This window comes from Pipra filicauda, unplaced genomic scaffold, assembly GCF_003945595.2.
Source record: "Pipra filicauda isolate LSUMZ 115617 unplaced genomic scaffold, ASM394559v2 scaffold84_size4826128_pilon, whole genome shotgun sequence".
In the NCBI taxonomy this organism is placed as follows: Eukaryota; Metazoa; Chordata; class Aves; order Passeriformes; family Pipridae; genus Pipra; species Pipra filicauda.
In genome coordinates, this window is record NW_024105031.1 from 2,465,613 (window position 1) to 2,479,123 (window position 13,511).

Here is a 13,511-nt window from a genome sequence, read left to right on the forward strand (position 1 = left end):
GTTATACACAGTGGCACCTTAACTACCTGTAATTTTCCAGTCATTGAACACATGTATCAGAAGGGCAAAATAAAAAATTTATTTTAAATTACAGAGTTGAAACAACTTTGTCACATTTTCTAAGTCCCTCACCCAGATGAACTGCTCTGTGTGGGTGTATCTGCCTATAAATCTTCTGTTTACTAGTGCTTATTAAAAAGCTATGTCAAGTTTTGCTCAGTCAAGTTTATTACATCAGTTTAGAAGAAGCTGATGTTTTGCTTTAAAATATGCTGGTAAAACTTCATCGTCCTTTTGAGTTAATCTTTTCACTATTTCTTCATTGGTTTATAAAGCTTTTTTCAATGTTAGAAAATGAGAATGAACATCTAGGGGAAAGTATTTCAAAACTTGATGATTAAATGAAATAGCTTTTCTAGGTCAGTGTTTCTTTTCTATTATATTTGACATCTTAATGATATGGAGCCATTTTAGTCTGATAAACTAAATGTATTTTTGTACATATTTTTAGAAACTTGAAAATAATCTTTTGCAATAACCTAAAATAATAAGCTGGAAAACCAGCTTGCTTCTAGTCTACCCCAGTCAAGAAAAAGATAAACGTTTTCTCCTGATTTCTATTTTCCTTAAAAAAAAATATTGGTAATTCTCTCAACTCTGTTTCAAGAAAAAACAAGATTTTCACCCTGTTAAAAAACCACTGTAAATTAATTTTACCCTTTATTGTGCCCAGAAGCAATTAGTTACCTTGACTGAAAAGGTTTCTCATTTTTATCCCAACCTTAACATTTCTATGACATACAAAGTTATTAGGATTGAATTGATGTTTAAAAGTGCCATTAATTCATTTACCCCAAATGTTCATTAACAATGTAAATGTATGCTGATGTTCTATGAGACAAGGAAGTGACTAATGACTCTTCGCACTAACAACACTTAAAATGAATAGAAACTTTAGATAGCTAATCTTGAAGTAATCAAGACCCTCATTCAGCTTGGCATCTCTGTATGCTCTAAAACAGCTGTCAACTGTTAAAAATATATACACAACACACACATACGCACATGCAAAGATAAAGATATGTAAATACATGGTTCCCCAAGTCATAAAGGTTACCAACTATGGTACATTTTTTATGTTCTATCTATGTAAATATTTTATATAAAGCATCCATTTCATCTTCATAGGCTTTTTTGCTGTGAAACACATAGTGCATTTTAATTTGAAACTTTATATATCCAGAATAAGTCTTTGAAGTTTTAATGTTTCATTTTAAGTAAAGCATATGCTTAGTTGGTGTTAGGTCTTTAGGCATCAAAGTATACAGTCGTTCCTGTCTGTGCAGTCTGTCCATTGTCTTCACAAAAGTATTTCAAGACAAGGTTTTTCAATGCAACCTCAAGTTTCAGGCATGATACAGAATCAACTTGGTGTAAATCTGTATATAAGTCTTTTGTATCATGTATCACAGAAATATGGTGGAGATGTGGTCTATCAGAGATGTTCTGTGCAATATTGTGGAATATCAGGACATCCGAATTGGTTTTTTGAAGCCGTGCTAGATGCTTAAATATTATCTTGGAGGCAAAGCAATAGAAGCTTTCACTGAGATGAGGTGATTAGAAAAAACCATAGCACTGATAGTGGTGCTGAAAATAAGTATTTAATTACTGAGCTAGTCAGATTTGTTAATCTTCATGGAGTATTGTATTTTTAGTATGTGCAACTGATACCAAAACTTGATGGAAAACCAGGAGATGTCATGTCCAACTGGAGTTCTGAAATTCTCTCACAGTTTTCATAAAATGAAAGAAATCTCAGAAATACATGGATTGCCCTTATGTGTAGCTGTTTGGAAAACTGCTTGCATAAGCTACTTTTTGTTCATTTGCTGTCAGCTTGAAAGGATATATTGTGTGGTATTCCAGAAATATGTTGGTTGAGTCTAGTAATACTCAGTGCTTTTATTAAAATCTCGGTGAAGGGATAGGGAGAAAACATGGGGGTTTTTGGAACAGAACTGTTAGCACAATGGAGAGCACATAAAATTCAAAGTATTCTTGAGATTTTGAAGAAGTGGCCTGAGAAGAATAAGACATGGTTCACTAGGAACAGCTGCAAAGATTAATGTTGCGGATGTTAGGCAGGAGCCAGTTACCTAGCTGAACAAATGAAAGTAGATCATTACAGATGAGGTAAGTGTCATTTGGAGAAAGATCTGGGCGTTTGTAGCTCTCCAGATTTTGTGTAACTGATGAACTTTGAATCTTGAGTTATGATGAGTCATGAGAATGTGCTTGTTTACAAGTTTAAAAAATTCAGGATAAACCATTAACTGTAGAGATCTTTTTTCTATCCCTTTAAAATATTCCAGAAAAACAGTTAAGATAGTATTTTAGTCCTTTTCTGTTGATTGATTTGGCCTATTAGTTGTCCTGTTACTTTCTTTGTGTCATGATTTATTTTCAAGATACAAAATATTTACATTGCATATACACTTATATATGCTTTCTTAAATACCATTTTTAAATAGTTAAGAAATAGATAAGAAATTGGTGTCAGGGATTCTCACTTTTGCAATCTGATATTTCAAATGGGAGATTTTAGTTCTTTTATGAAATTTAATTTTGGATTGTTTCTTGTGGATCTGGTTGTATTTTAATTTGCATTCATGTATGTATATGTGCATTATTATGTTTCCTTTTTGACTATAGTAAGTTGATGACATCTTGCTGCATTTTCTGTTCTAAGAATCCTCATGGTATTATTTATTCTAACAATATTTTTGAATGTTCCCTTTTGAAACAGAGATCGACCTCAGAGAAACTGATGAATCTTAGCTCTCTTTGTCTCCAGCAGAGACTTTATAAGCCCTAAATTTTTGAAATTTCAGAAACTTTATTCTTGTACTTCTCCCTGTGTATTGCATCTGACAAACTGGTTTGGTCATTGCCAAATGCTTGAGGCTTATATTACATTGAAATGTGATAACTAGGTTAACTGTTTCTGAGCCGCTGTAAATTTTTACTCTTAAGTTATAGTGTTCACCACATTCTGACACAAGTTTTGAAGAGCATAGTAGGTAGTATTCCCATTTCATTGATGTAATGAGAAAGTTGATCCTCTAAGGACAGACTTGAACAATGCATTTAATACTCTTCAATTTAATTTGCTCAATATCACAATTAATACAATTAAGGTCACTTGAAATGAAACTATTAACGAATTGGGTAATTTACTTTAACAATGTCAGTGTGTTCTCACAATTACATTTGCTTTAATTAGTGTACAAGCTATTATTTAATAGCATACTTCACATAGAAAAATGTAATGTGTTCTTTGTTCTTAATAGAAGAAAAGGGGAAACCTTTAATGGGTCTGAGTGTTTTGGATTTGGAGTTTGCGGGGATATATTTCATGTCTAAAGGCTATAGTTGGTGGTGAGGACAGAGAAGGCTGATGTAACTGGAAGGACAAAGATAATGACTGGAGTGTATGACTGAAATTAATCCAGTTGAGACAGATAAGTTGCCCACCTCATACTTACTTAACATTGCATCCGTCTTGAATCTCAAGGCTGCCGTGAAAAAATAGGAGATGATAAGAGAATATTCATATTTCCATTGTGACCATATTCTGTGTATTTCTGTTGCTTGTCTTTGGACAATTCTGTTTTCTACTGTTAATCTCATAACCCTGATCACTACTAAGTATTTCCATGGAGAACTATCCCTTAGGTGGAATTTGAGATACCTGGTTTATATTGGTGTCATACAGGAAATATGTGAAAAACAGAGCAGAATGAAGTAACAAAGTAAATGCTGTCTTGTCTGGACCTAACCAAATAATGATAGCATATTATTTGTGCTATCAAATAATTTCCCCAAATCTTAAGTGTAATTCACATGGGACTGTTTTGGTTGTGGGTACATCCTTTCACATTCATTCCAGAGTTAAGTGAATTTTTGCTCTCAGCAAATTGTATTATCTCCTAATTAGTCCATAGCTATTCAGTGCTATGAGTTGGGTTTTTTTGCCCTTACAACCCCTTTTATTCAGGGAGGCAATGCTAATGCAGATTGCCCTGTATGGTGTTTATTTGTTTCCTTTTTTAGAGATAATTTAGTTTAAAGGAGACAACAACAGAGGTCTACATCTCTCTGTATGAGAAGTACTTTCCTAGGTAAAAGTGATTGAGAATGCAAATATAGTGAGCTCTTGAAGCTTTATTATTTTCTTATCAAATATTTTTTGTTAGGGTATTATATGACGTCATGTGTGTCATATAATGTGTGTTCTTTCATCTTCTTTCTGGGGAGCAACATGTACATGAAGTATAGCATTGTGTTTTAAAGAATCCTTTTAAATATGCATGCTACTCTGTGTTTTCATTAAAAGGCAAGGTTGGAACAGAGAACCTCTCTGCATTACATTGGAACAGAACATGCTGAGGGTTGTGATTGTTCCTAATGTCTTTGGGATTCCATGGTATGGTTTGCACCAGGCCCTGAGAATGCCCTGTGTTCTTCATTCGTGAATTTTACCCTTCAGCCAGAAATCTTCAGTGTGCCCCACCAGCACAGTTCTTGCTAGTGGTCCTATTCAAAACTTTTGTGCTTCTCCCCCAGGGCTTGGTTTATCCTTTAAAGGCACAGGTATGCTAGAGGAGAAAGGGCTCTCTTCAGTCTGTTTCGCTTCATATTGGATGAATAAAAGCAACAATGGTTTTTACATCTTCAAATGCCATATGCTAACATAGCAAGCATTTTAATATTCATTTATTAATAATAACTGCTGTTAGGCTGGCTTTTAATTGAGCAGCAACAGGATTGTAGTGACAAAGGCTATTGGAGCAGCACTGTATGTCTTGAGCTAACTCATGCTGTCACTAGCTCCTTCCCAACCACTCTTCATTTTTCTTTTTTCTGTATTAGACATTTTTATTAAGAGATCAGTTAACAGAAAAGCTATGCAAATTTAAAAATGGATATATTTAATACAGAGTAAGTTGAAAATAGTCATCACACAGTTCAATTTTTACTTGAAAGACTGTATTTTTACAGGTGTTGTCATGCTCTCAGAAATGTGCTGGTTGTGGGCAATTTGTTTTCAGTGCCCTACTGCAAATTTGTATTTAGGAACATGCAGTAGTATTTTTAATTACTTCAGCTGTGGGAGCAAATGGGAGTAGCTGAACGTGGGCTTGCAGATTACCAGATTCTAGAGTTGGATTTTCCTCTCTAGAGGATCTGGTAAATCCACTTTTGGTGGTTTTGGTTTTGGTTTGGGGTTGGTTTGTTTTTTTTTTATTTGGTTTGATTTTGGTTTTTTGGTGGCTTCACATGAGTTGCACATTGCATTAATTCCAGTTTGGAGGTTATTCTGTGACGTGCGTAACTGACCCAGACATCATATAGGGAAATCACCTTCAGTGGTTGATATGGCAGATACTAGAGAGGACCTTTTTGACAGCAGTATCTGTCTATAGAATGGTTCCACACACACACCCCCTGCCATGGGCAGAGATGCCACCCACTAGATCAGGTTGCTCAGGACTCTATGCAGCCATCCCTTGAACACTATCAGGGATGGAGCATCCACAGCTTCTCTGGGCATCAACAGCTTCTCTTGATCTAAGTGAAATCAAAAGTGTTTATTTTGAAAGTTTCACTCTAAACCATTTTATGAAAACAAGACCATTCTCACTAATGACACTGGCACACTACTGTAGTTCAGTCATCTCACCTGGGAGCTTCCAGTTCTTTCCAGATACAGCCCTGCCTGAATACTGGCATAAATCACTTGTCAGCCTCATGTCATTCTTTGAATAAGTGCTTGTGACCCTACTTGGGAAAGGCTGATTTGAGCATTTCTTTTTCTTTTCCTAGCTTTTCCCAGCTTTTCCCAATTCTGGGTTAAAGGTCAGATAGTTGGCTTTCATCTTGCTTTCTAGTATACCTGTAGCATAATACCTGTAGTATAAAAGGAAAGGATGCAAGTTGAATGAAAAGGAATTTTTTTTTTTTACTATAGTAACCTACTTAACAACAAAATTAAAACAGAATAATCTTTTTTAATACAACCTCTATAAATGTAATTAAGAGTGTGTTAAAACTAGTTCATTATAAGAAGTTATACAGAAGCTAACAATGAGAATGGAATCATTCGTTTGAATATTTTACTCAGACTTTATACAAAAATATAATGCAAAGGTTACTACCCATAAACACCTCACATATTAAGTGTTTCCAGGCAATAATCAACTTATGTTAAATGGCTATATCTCCTACATATGGAAAAGGCAGATTCTCTTAATTTAAAAAAATTGAACTGTACCCGTTTGATTGTACTTTTGTATGTATAATAAAAGACTAGTAAATCAGAATTCTTGCTGAAGCCAGCGTGATTGGTACAGGATCATAATTAAATGTCTAGGTTCACTTCTGTCGTGATGTACAGAAGATTGTAATTTACAAACCAATGTGTGACTTGTGTGCAGCTAGCTCCCATTACAGACCTCTGTATCTGAGATTAAATGTATGTTAAAACATTATTAAAGGGTTTAACTGTCACAAATTTGATTGTATTAGAAATTGATTGCTCTATATAACAGAAATATGTCAGCACAGATGGATTCTTTCTTTCATGTATGTGGACATTTATAAGATCTGGAATTCCTTATTTTAAAAAGGGAAGGGTTCAGTCTACTTTCACTTAAGTGATACTGCAAAGCTTCAGTTCTAGGCTTCTGATTGACTAATAAGCCTTATTCTTTAGCCTTCATGTTAACCCCCTGTCCTTGTCCTCTTTGGACGTGCAAAACTAAGAGATGTGGAAGGGGAGAGAAATAAAGTACCATCAAATTTATTTTAAGTGGTAAGAAATCATCTGGTAAGATGTGTATTAGTTGTTGACAATCTGGCCTTTTAACAAAGAAAAATAGGCCTATGCTTAGGTTGCCACTGCTACAACTGAAACAGCTGATACTTTAATGAACAACATACTGAGGGCCATCCAGGACATAAGGCAAATTAAGCAGGTTACAAACTGCATATCTTCTGTTTAGGTATAGGAGATCTCCCCAGCTCTGACAATTAGCTCCACTGATCAGGCAAGCAGACAGACAGAAACAGAAGGAGGCCATTTGTATCAATTTGAGGAACAGAACTAGTAATGAAGTAAAATATCCGTACCAGGTAGTTTCACCTCTGCTTTGGAACAGATATTTCTAACTGCTGGTTTCAGCTTTGCAATAGCAAATAAATAAATAAATACGTGCTGCTTAACAAAAGCTTATTTTTTGTTGTTTACAAATTGAGAGCAAAGAAATAGTAATACTTCTAACCTAGAGGGTTTTTTAGAAAGGAGAAAACATTTTCTGGACATACAAGCAAATATAAATCTTGGTAACCTGACAGCTTTGTTTAAATGTTGAATTTGAGTTTCCTTTCGTGAAAATCTTTTCAAAGTACAGCAATTCAGCTGTGAAAACCTGAATACATTAATGATGACAAAGAACCTCTGGAATGAGCCAACATTTGTTTTTGTTCTTTTACAACGTTTCCTGATGAATTGCACATACAAAAGTGTTGGAGGTTATTTTAATTTTCTTCTCTTACTTTGATAATAAATGTCTCCACTGTTTACCTTTTTGGTTAAGGTACCTTATTATTACTAATCAGCTTTAATTATTTATAGCAAAATGACTGTGAAAGATGTTTCTTTGATGTCGAAAAAGTCAGGGACCTGATCCTGATCCTATTAAAATTAATGGCTAGGTTCCAATTGACTGTAAAGGTAACAAGCCTGAGTGCCCTTATTGTCTAAGGGAGGCAGGCATTTAGCCCAGGGTACTGGATTGTGGTTAGTTGGAGTGCCTGATTTGGGAGAGCTCAGTTTTCAAGCATTTGGTGTCAAGCATTTGGTGTCAAGGTAGAATGCATATAACTGACTTTTAAAAGTCCCAGTCTTCATTTGCTCATAAGATACCCAATAATTAAAAAAGGGCTAAATATACAGGATAACAGGAGAACACCTTTCTCTCCAAACAAAGCTGAGTGCAAAAATGGGGGCAGTGAGAGAAATGTGGATAACCTTTCTGCTTTTATCTGTCTTCTTCCACAGTCAACAAAATAGCAAATTAACTCAAGTCTAAGCAATACGGGATAAGGACCATTATGTTTCAAATGCACATGTGCAAGCTGATGTTTAAATCTTATTTTCTATAAGTGAACTATCACTGGGTTTTGTTTCTGACTATTTTAAGCTTGAGATTTATATGGATGTACATATACACACTTTAAGACAAGATTTAACACTTCTGTCAGATCTAGAATATCTTTTAGTTATTCGTAAGTATCCCTGTTCAGTTTTTTCATCATGTTAGATGTTTAGATCACTGCATCAATAATCATGTGACTATAATGTTCCAACAACAGTACAAATGACACAAAAGGATATAGCAAATGAGACTTATTTTCATTAGTTGTGACAGTCACACAAGCTTATGATGCTGTTTGTGCTCCATGGCTTGAACTGCTTAAAAAGGGAAGCAGGACTTGCTTGGGATGTTTGTTTTGCATCATGTGCTTACCTCATCCTTTTAGAAGGTCTCATATACCAAAGATGTGACAAAATTAATTCTCGTAACTGCCATGGGAAGAATACCTAGACTATATGTTCTCATGCAAAAAAGAAATCTGAAGCTAATGAAATTATATGCCTTGTTCATAGAAGAGGTCTGTAGCAAGGCCAGGAACTTGATCCACATCGTTCAAGGTGCAGGATGCTGCCTCAGTGATGATGCCATCCTTCAACTCTTTCTTTCTTGCAGCCAGTTTTTGTGAGGCAAGTAGCTAATAAACTAAAAGAAGGGTAACTTTGGTGCAGAACACATGCACACAACTTTTTCATGTTTTATGTACAAGCTTAAATATATCAGCATATATCAGCTTAGAAATTTCAACTAAAAATATTTTTGGTAATGGAAATGAAAAATTATTTTAGAAGACATAGATCATTGTCACCTTTTCTATTATGAGTAAAGATAAAATGTTTTTAATTGTCACCTTTTCTATTATGAGTAAAGATGTTTTTAATTTGTTAAATTATTCCCTAAACTTTTGTAAGTGGTGGCTCAGTACAGATATATACGGGTGTTACTATTAAAATATGATTTTGGCTACAAGTCTAAGGAATACTACTCCAACTTAATGAACTAATTGCTGATTTATCTGTGGATATTTATTTCATTGTTTTATATATTAGCATTGCCAGGCCCTGTCTTAAGAAGAAGGAAAATACTTCTTAGAAAAGTTTTTCAAAGTAAGCCCTACAGTGCTGTGGTTTAGTTGATGTGGTGGTGTTTGGTCAAAGGCTGGGCTCGATGATCTTTGAAGTCTTTTACAACTTTAATGATAAATTCTAAGTATCTTAATTGTGTACAAACACCTGACAGTGAAATGCTTTTGCTTGGATACTAAAGTGATAAACAGTATCACTTCCTATCCTGGGATAGGAAGACTATGCTCATAATTTTTAACAAATCTCATTCAGTTTAGTGCAACTGGGACCATATAACCAAAATATTAGCAAGTAGCCTGTATGATAAATTTCTCCACTAAAATTTTGATATCCCATTACAAATTATTATTCTTGATCTTCCTAGGAGTTAAAAGGCACAAACTTCATCCAGATAAAGCTTTTATGGTGGTGATAATTCTTTTCTTCTGAGAAATTAGATTTGTAATGGAATCAGTGATTTAACCTTAGGAAAAATGAACTGTATAGTGTTTCAGTACTAAGTGCAATTGAAGGGATAGTTGATTTAATACATGTGAAAATACATTTGCAATGATGTGATATTGTTTTGAGCTTTGTTATAAAGGGGTACATTTTTTATATATTAGTTGTAATTTTGGAATATACTGTTGTTGTTTTGTTTCTTATAATTTGAAATATTTAAAGGGTGGAGCAATGAAACATAAATCTGCCCATTATTGGGCATTTCTACTTTGCACTCAGATGAATTCTCATCAAATTTGATTTGCTGACTGGTGGCCAGAACAGATGTTATCTTAATGGAGGAGAGAAGCATATGGAGCCACAGGGCCACCTCCAAAATTCTGTGACCCAATATTGGTTCATTGTTTCTTGAAGTACAAAAGAAAATACTTCTTTGCAAAAGTGTGCAAAACTCCATTCTGAATTATTACAGCTGCGTCACTGGGTCACCACAACCTTATTGGCTGAGTAAGATTGAGATTTTATTGCCAGAAAAAGTGTAGCATTAATTGTTGCTATTCTTAAAAAAAAAAAATAAAATAAAATAAAATAAAAAAAAAAAATATCCTGGCAGATGAGGCTGTCTTTTGCTTATTTGAACTTGAAAAAAGGAAGGCTGTAAATCAGAGCTTACACTGTGGAAAACTCTAACTGTTTTGGGGTTCTTGTGACAATTGCTAGTGAAAATGTCTGTTTGAAAAGTTCTGGAATTGACATTTTTCTGCAGAATTGAATTTAATGTATTTTATAAATTTATGATGAACATGTGGCAGTTAAAGTTGTGGCATTTACACGAACTAAAGTTACACCATTTTAACTGTGTCATTAGAATAACTAATTGTTCAAGTGAGATTTTTAGGTTTTTTATAGAAATGGTTTGCAATGTATGCATTTCAGAAGCAAACTTCTGATTTGGAAAATACCATGTAAACACAGTATTAAATGATCCTTTGCACTTTTTGAAAGAGCATATAAAACCTGCATTGAATGGTGTCTTTGTCTCTTTCTCATACACTTAATTTTTACAGGGAAAAAGATATTTTATTTTTGTAAAAGGAACTCTGAATGAAAACCACTGATTTAATTCTGGACATGAAAAATATCCTGAGGATGTCTCATCTTGGATTTAATGTTATATTTGTGATACCACTTGGCGGTTTTCTGTGATTTTGAAGACACTCATATCTGTCAGATTCAGTTTGAGATTCCTATGGAAAATGAGCCTGCATTTGGAATTCTCATTACTTGGCTAAAGACAGAATTATTTTTCTTCATGTTATTCTGTTCCATGATAAGCTGTAGTTCAGAGCAGCAACTTGGAAACTTTTGAACAAAACTAACTGTTTTGGTTTGTTGATTAATACATAAAGATGCATTTAGGTTGAACATTGTTTAAATTGTGACAATCTCTTAAATACAGAAGTCAAATACTTCTTATTTTTTTTGGTGAAGTTGAAATCAGTTGTCAATTGATAGTTTTGATAAATGTAACAAAATTATAATATTTGCATTAAAACAATACTGAATATTAAGATAGGAAGTAGTAGGATCTGAAAATCCTATAGTAAATTATGTGTACGGTTGTAATTTTCTGTTAGCCTAGTATAAGGAGCAACTTACACTGTGGATCCTACAGCGTGGGTACTTACTATAATAGTACCAAGTCTATGCTGCAAGAGAATAAAAATGAGCAGTTACTTTATGACTCCTTCATGCTATAATCAAGTTAGGGAAAAAAGGCATGATTATTGAGAAATCTTATTAATTAGATGTATTTAAGGTAATTTAAACCTTTCAAGATTACTTGAAGTGCTGGAAGACCAGCATGGGTCTTTGTGAAACGAGCAGAATTGTAGAAGTACCATGTTCAGCCTCCTGCTGGTGCCATTTCTGGCTTGCCACCAAGAAATAGCCATTAATGGCTTAACCCAGGCTACTACAATGAAGTTTGTACACCTCATAATTATTCCCCTGTTTAGGTGATTACTTTGACCATCAAGTGATTTTCTGTTTATAAATTGAGACACAACTTTGCATCAAAGGTGATGAGTTGGTCTGGGGACTTAATTTATTTATTTCTCATTTATCAATTGCTCCAAAGTCTCTATTTGGTTTCAGTTTTGATGAAGTTAAGGCAAAGAACAATTTGAGGGTTTTGGACTGAGTCTGGCTATTTTTCCTTTTTCAAACCATATACCAGTGCTCCAAAGGCCTGTGTTGTGGCTGGTTAAAACAAAATAATAACACCTATAAAAGGTCCCACTCTGAGAAATATGTACTAATTTCAGGCAAAAATTCTTTTCCTTTGGTGTTTACGAATAGCACTTTTCAAACTTTGCCTAGAGGTAGGGAGGAGGAGTGCTTCAAAAATAAGATGTTAAAGTAAAATTACTATAAAAACATGTAATCTTCCATTTTACTGTATTTCTTCTTCTGAATAAGTAATGCTCTAATAAAAATTAAAGAGCAAGTTGTGTTTCGAAGATCAGGTCATCGTAATTCATTGACATTAGGCCACATAACTGAATAATGTCTTACTTCAGTGAAATACATCAAATGAGATCAACAATTATGACTCATAAACATGCCTTGCAGGCATAAAACAGCAGGGAATTAGCATGTGAGGCTGATAAATATGCATGTAAATAAGCTCCCAAAGGAATAACATGGGTTTGATTGATAGGTTTAGAATTGGAACATATGTAAACCCCTTTATTCCTCATTCTGGTGTAGCTAAGTAAAGATGCGTTTTACTTGTTAAAAGTTTCAATAACTTTGTAAATCTTAATGCCACATCTGCTTTTGTGTGTGCAGGCACGTGTGAGTGTCACTTGAGAGATTGATTGAATTGTCTACAGGGTAGATGCCCTCACACCAAGACTGTAGCGTTTGCGTATGTATGTTGGAGCGGTTGTGTATGTGCATGAGCGTGTGCACGTATTTGGGCACTGCGTGTTAGGGGGTGTTGAGCAAAAGATTATTTTGGGGGTTTACAGATTTTAAAGTTTGATTCCGTAGTAGGAAACTGAGCTGTGGTATAGGCACCAGTATATTTATATTTGCAAATACATTTTGCGTTGAAGTTAATTACTATTTATATTATAGAAAGTCCCACAAGTGCTACTACATTTAAGAGTCTGGCAGTGATTCTTTATAAACTTCCATTTTTGCTGGCATCTTACAGCTTGAGCTCTTATCTACAACTTCAAAGTACCTATCACAGCAGTATCTCTGTGTTGATCAGCACAAGTGTTTATGCTGTGCAGAGATTTACATCCCTGTTGTTAGAAAAGTATAACATATATTGTGTTTATAAAACATTAATACTTTGCCAAATACAGACCAATTGGTTGCCATTGTCATGTGCCCTGGTGTACATCTGCTTTATTACCATTCCCTGCTATTAGGCAATAAAAACTTTTCCAACTGATGCACACTTACTGATGTTGCATCAAGCTGTAATTATGCTAAAGTGATCTTAGACCAGTGGCAGGCAAGATGCAGAAATATTTTCAATAGTATGAAGTGTGTATTGACTGTAGATTGTGGTTCTGGGCAGTTTATAGCTAAAATAGTCATTCAGAGCAATTGGAAATGGGGCTCGAGCAGAGATCACAGTTGTTCACATGTGAAAATCTCAATTCTGTAATACCTACCTTTCACTTTGAGAAATCTTTTTGTGGAAATAAAGCTTCAGCAAAATACTTCTTCTGTTTAGATTTACAGA

The 13,511-nt window shown here is 34.4% G+C and overlaps 1 protein-coding gene across 1 annotated transcript in view; it reads left to right on the forward strand.

Annotated features, from left to right (window-relative positions):
• Window positions 1-13,511, forward strand: part of TBC1D5 (TBC1 domain family member 5) — a 319,386-nt gene that overhangs the window by 131,812 nt on the left and 174,063 nt on the right. The gene's annotated exons all lie outside the window — the stretch shown is intronic.